This window comes from Pseudophryne corroboree, chromosome 12, assembly GCF_028390025.1.
Source record: "Pseudophryne corroboree isolate aPseCor3 chromosome 12, aPseCor3.hap2, whole genome shotgun sequence".
NCBI classification, from domain to species: domain Eukaryota; kingdom Metazoa; phylum Chordata; class Amphibia; order Anura; family Myobatrachidae; genus Pseudophryne; species Pseudophryne corroboree.
Genome location: NC_086455.1, coordinates 19,848,314 through 19,854,787, shown reverse-complemented (window position 1 = coordinate 19,854,787; position 6,474 = coordinate 19,848,314).

Here is a 6,474-nt window from a genome sequence, read left to right as displayed (position 1 = left end):
TACAGCCATGGGAACAGGCATTAGGATAATATTTCTCAATACATGACACAGAACTGTGCAGCAATCTGATTATTCAGGCCCAAACCACATAAACCTGAAGCACTGAGCGCCTCACACTTCTGCGCTATCCGATTGCCCAACACAAGATGGCGGCCCTATGAGAAACCCTCAGCTGGCACTAATGGCTAGGATACAACTGGCCTCTTGGACTAGCTACATGGTGCTGCTGTCCCTTCCCCAGGCTGCAGAGTGTTTCCCAGCAGCCACCGGGGCAGAGTCTCAGCAGCAGAGGGGAGTTTGATGTGGTTATACTCTGCACCACCACAGTAAAGGGTGACGCACGCCTGATTCAGATGCGGGCGTAACGCCATTGCAACTGCGTCTTGTACCTTGCGATATGGAGAAGTTATGCTAATGCTGCAACCGCCAACCGGCTGCGCCTCTAATCCGCCACTTGCGGAAAAAGACAGCATCAGGCGCACACTGGTCGCACCATCAAACTTCTGGGCAACCCTTTTGCTGCGCAGAATGTCTATTGGAAGTAAGATGGCGGTAAAACTGCATGCAAAGACGCACGCCCATGTTTCTCAAGCCATCCCCCATTAAACGCTCCCTGACTTTCAACCACTCTGCGTCCAAACCCTCTGTACGACCACCGCCGGTAAACCATGGCGACACATGTACAGTAGAGGAAACATCGTCCAACTGCGCAAACATTGGCATTGCGCCCATCTCTAATTCAGGCCTACTGGGTCATGCTTATGTAACTCATTCTGTGGGAAATGGTATCCGGACTCCAGGGTCGACACCACTTAGGTCGACACCAGAAATAGGTCGACCCGGCCAATAGGTTGACACGAACAAAGTTGACATGGAAAAAATAGGATTTTAATACCTACCTGTAAATCCTTTTCTCTTAGTCCGTAGAGGATGCTGGGGATGCTTCAAGAACCATGGGGTATAGACGGGATCCGCAGGAGACATGGGCACTCCAAGACTCTAAAAGGGGTGTGAACTGGCTCCTCCCTCTATGCCCCTCCTCCAGACCCCAGTTATAGGAACTGTGCCCAGGGAGACGGACATTTCAAGGAAAAAGATTTATATACATTTTTAAACTAAGGTGAGATACATACCAGCTCACATCTCAAACACGCCGTACAACATGGCATCCAACAACAACGCATGCAACGGCATGACCAACATCAGCCACAGACTGACTGAACTCAACTCAACCTGAGTGTAACCATAACCAAACTGCAGATACAGCCCGCACTGGGAGTAAGAGAAAAGGATTTACCGGTAGGTATTAAAATCCTATTTTCTCATACGTCCTAGAGGATGCTGGGGATGTTTCAAGAACCATGGGGTTTATACCAAAGCTCTAGAACGGGCGGGAGAGTGCGGATGACTCTGCAGCACCGATTGATGAAACTCAAGGTCTTCCTCAGCCAGGGTATCAAACTTGTAAAACTTCGCAAAAGTGTTTGATCCCGACCAAGTAGCAGCTCGGCAAAGCTGTAATGCCGAGACCCCTTGGGCAGCCGCTCAGGATGAGCCCACCTTTCTGGTAGAATGGGCCTTCACAGATTTCGGTAACGGCAATCCTGCCATAGAATGAGCCTGCGGAATCGTATTACAGATCCAGCGTGCAATAGTCTGCTTAGAAGCAGGAGCCCCAATCTTGTTGGGAGCCCATAGGACAAACAGAGCCTCTGTTTTCCTAATTTGAGCCGTTCTGGCGACATAGATTTTTAAAGCTCTGACCACATCGAGAGACTTCGATTCCGCCAAGGCGTCAGTAGCCACTGGCACCACAATAGGCTGGTTTACGTGAAACGATGAAACCACTCTTGGCAGAAATTGCTGACGAGTTTTCAACTCCGCTCTATAAGCATGGAAGATTAAATAGGGGCTTTTGTGAGACAAAGCCGCCAATTCAGATACCCGCCTTGCGGATGCCAAGGCCAACACATGACTACTTTCCAAGTAAGGAATTTCAACTCAACCTTACGTAAAAGGTTAAAACCAATGAGATTGCATAAAGTCTTTTTCTGAGAAACTCTGGAGAGCTCCTCAGTGTGCATCCAGTCTCACTGGGCACAGAATCTAACTGGGGTCTGGAGGAGGGGCATAGAGGGAGAAGCCAGTTCACACCCCTTTTAGAGTCTTGGAGTGCCCATGTCTCCTGCGGATCCCGTCTATACCCCATGGTTCTTGAAGCATCCCCAGCATCCTCTAGAACGTATGAGAAAGGTCGACGTGAGTTTTTCAATTTTTTTTAGCTTTTTCATACTTTACAATCCACGTGGACTACGATTGGGAATAGTAACCTGTGCCGAGCGAAGCGAGCCATGCGAGGGGACACAGTACACTAATTGGGGTTCCTGGTCACTTTACGAAGAAAACAACACAAAACCCCCCATAAAAAACTCACGCCGACCTTGTTCACGTCGACCTATAGTCAGTGTATACATATTTCTGGTGTCGACCTAAGGCAGGCATGTCCAAACTGCGGCCCTTCAGCTGTTGAGAAACTACACATCAAAGCATGCCCTGACACAGCTTTAGTATTCTCTGACAGCAAAACTGTGTCAGGGCATGCTGGGATATGTAGTTTCACAACAGCTGGAGGGCCGCAGTTTGGACATGCCTGACCTATGGTGTGTCGACCTAAGTGAAGTCAACCCTGAGCCCCAGACCCGTGGGAAATCCCCCAAACACAGAGGTTGTAGTGATTGGTTTTGTTTTGGACAGTCAGTTTTCAAGGATACGAGGCCGCCCCATCGGGCCCCTAGTGATGAATGGGTCATATTATATTGACAAGTGCCGGGTATCACAATAATAGCATTTATGGTCTTACCTGGTTAAATCCTTTTCCTCGAGTCCATAGGGGGCACAGGATTCAAAACGCTGGGCATAGGCTGGAGATAGGAGAGACTGGGCACCAAACGGTTTAAAGTTTTTACCCAGCAGCCCTCACTCTCTACTATACCCCACCCCCCCAGCCATCGGCCCGCCAGTTTAGTTAGCAAACCCATGGCAGGAGTGAGGAGAAAAACATGGAGAAGGGAGACCATCAATCCCACAGAGACACGCTCACAGGGAGATGGACATACACCCGCTTATATAGGATCAAAGGAGGGTGTGACTGAAGATGCTCAGGGGCGAGGGGAGATGGGGGAAGCCAGATGATTAGAGAGAAGGAAGTTGCAGGTGAGATTGATTAAAACAGAAAACTGACAGGTGCCGAAGAACCGCGCCCCCTGCCTTGCGTTGCCACGTGGTTACGGCCCTGCTGACAGAGTTTGGGAAACCCTGCTACCCTCCAGTATACAGCATGACCAGTTATGATAGAACATACTGTATGACAATTTCTGTTGTGCCCGGGTGTACAGCCGTGGCACACACATTGTCACACATTGGCTTATTGACTAGTTATGTCTGATTATATCACATGTAGCTCCCCGATGGATATTGGGGGTCATTCTGAGTTGATAGTAGCTGTGCTAAATTTAGCCCAGCTACGATCAGTCACACTGACATGCAGGGGGACGCCCAGCACAGGGATAGTCCGCCCCACATGTCAGTGCCGCCCCCCCCCCCCCCCAGGAGGGGGCCAAACGCCACCGTTTCGCCCCCTCCTGCCCCTGCCTGTCAATCAGGCAGAGGTGATCGTAGCGCAGCGACGGGCGGCCATGCGCCGGTGCACTGCAGCGCATGCGCAGTTCTGACCCAAAAAACTGCAACGTGCCATTGGGTCAGAATGACCCCCATTAAGCTGAAAATGAAGCCACAAATGGACGGATCTGTATGTCTCTTTATGGCAAGGCCAGATGTAATCATTTCTGAAAGCTGTCTGTACAGACGTTATCGAGCACCAGCAAACGGACACTTCATGATATTTGGGCCACCAGGTGGCGCTGGTCTATTACAGCATCTGGTTGATATTTATCAAGAGACGTAGCAGTTTCCATTACATATGCTGAAGAACACTGTTTAAGGGACTATTTGCATCCCTGCTGTGTCTATAAAAAATTACAGGGCATTTTACTATGAAAGAAAACATATAAAGGGAATAAAACTCAAGCAGCAGCACAATGTGTATAAAACATTGTACAATAAAGCACACTGTTACACTGCATCTGTTATCCAGGAGAGCAGACAAGACAACAGATGAGCCTCTTTACCAGACAATGGCTGGGATTTCCCAGAGATCGCTAGTTTGGGTAAATGACACAAAGCAGCCACAAAAGGTAGGAGAGATCCTCTTCACTTGCCAATGATTGTCTCATTATACAGTGTATATAAACATATGTCTGTATACAAACAGAGTATGTAGCCAGGCATCTGTACTAGGTAACCGCAGAACAGGTTTGTAACCTTAGCCGCTGTGATACATTCTTTCCAGGAACCCCGGGATAACATCCTACGTAATGAGATGCCAGGAAGGACAGGTCATTGTGCCATATTACCCGTAACAATGGATCTTACCCAATGGCATCCTATGCCATGGTGCCAGGTACAATGTTTATGTTGGGTCCTGGTCAGTTCCAAGTCTCACGCTTCTGAGTATTGTATAGGATTACTGCAATGGCCTCATACTGTATGAGGGGGCACAGGGCTTGTGTTGTAGACAGGTACAGAAAGGAACATGGAGAAGTGATCCCTGTGCTGGCCATATTTTAGCAGGGTTACTAGCTGCAGGGGCTGATCTATGGTGGGCAAATACCAGCGTAGACAAGTCTTAGCGAGCATGAAAACCAATTAAGTGTGGAACAAGTTCAAGACTTTAGAGGGAAAAACAAAGCTCTCTCTCTCTCTATATAATATATATATATATATATATATATACACACACACACACACACACACACACACATACATACCACACAAATTCCACACACTGCTGGCACTGATAATCCTAACAGGGGAACACAATAGAGCTTTTAATAGTAATGTTACATTTCAATAAAAAGTGTTAAGTCCAAGGTTATGTATTACATTGCAGCTATCCACTCACGGAATCACTGAAAAGGGGAAATTGCTCATTAAAACAGGGGAAGCCTTTAAGAAATAATTACACTGACATGACATGTATTGCATTGGTAAGTCGGGTGACGTGTCTCCCCCTGGTATTAGTCATGACTGTAACTGGTGTAGGGATGGGCACAGATTTCTATTTTAAACTAATTGATTTCCCAGTACAATATCTCAGTCGATACGATTCACAGGATATATCATGTGACTGGATTTGAGAGTAAGGATATACCGTTCCCCATAATCCCCTCTCCCAGCAGCACTGCAGCAATGTCTTTTCCCCAGTTTGATTGGCCAATCCTGCCTAGATGCGGAATCTAGTCCTTAGTCGCTTATATAGGTCTACACCAGAGGTTGTCAAACACAGTCCTCAAGGCACCCGAAAGGCTAAATCAAATTCACTGAGATGCTAATTAAGTCACCTGTGGCCAAGCACGGATAAACTTAAAACCTGGACTGTTGGGGTGCCTTGAGAACCACATTTGAGAACCTCTGGCTTACACATTTCGCTGCCTTTGATAATAATATAATTCTACCCTCCCCAGGAAGCAAAAAATTACACCCCCCCGTAACACTGGGCCGGACGCAGAGGCGGGCGCAATGCCAACGTTCGCCCAGCTGAGTGAGTGTTGTTCTTTTGTACTTTGCACGTGTATGAGTGACACAGCGCACGCACAGCCATTAATCAGTGGTAGAGAGGATTTATTTGCAGTCACTGTGTGGAGGTAAAAGGGGGAGTGGCCTGTCAAAAGTGGGCGTACCACAAGCATTTTCTGGGTGTGTCGCAGCCAGAGACTCTATCTTCATTCGCAGTTGCACAGGCCCATAGGACTGCTGTGAAGATTGATGGTGCGTCTCTGTGCGCAAGCAGCGGATTAGAGGGGCAGCTGGTGGGCGTGTCTCTGTACATCTCAGAATCAGGCCCCGAGTCCCCGCACAGTACGTACAGGTCTAAGTGCAGCCGTTGTACACACAGACTGGCAGCACTCAGTCATTCCCTGCCAGACTGACCTCAGTAACCGCTCAGTGGCTCCGCCCCGGCCAATGACAGACAGAACAGGGAGACTAAGGACAGAATAATAAGGCAGTGCTACTGCCCCAGGTCCCCCTGTATCCGCCCTGCAGGCAATTGCTAGCTGCATGTGGTAGATCACTGCTCTATAGACCACGGCCCACCGACACATCCGACCACTTTCACTGTGACCAATAAAACAATGGATCCAGACACTTAGCGCATGAATCAGGGCTGCATGCGTTGCTGATAGCTTGTGCGATTTACAGCGGCGCATGTGCAATAATGTCAGGAAGCCTCTACAGGGCATGCGCTACAGAGCTGTGATTGGGTCAGACGGTGTCAGAAAAGTGATGGGTGGTGACTAGCGGTGTGCGCAGACACGGTGCGGTCAGTGGGCGTGTTATGGGAGTGTCAGTGCAGGC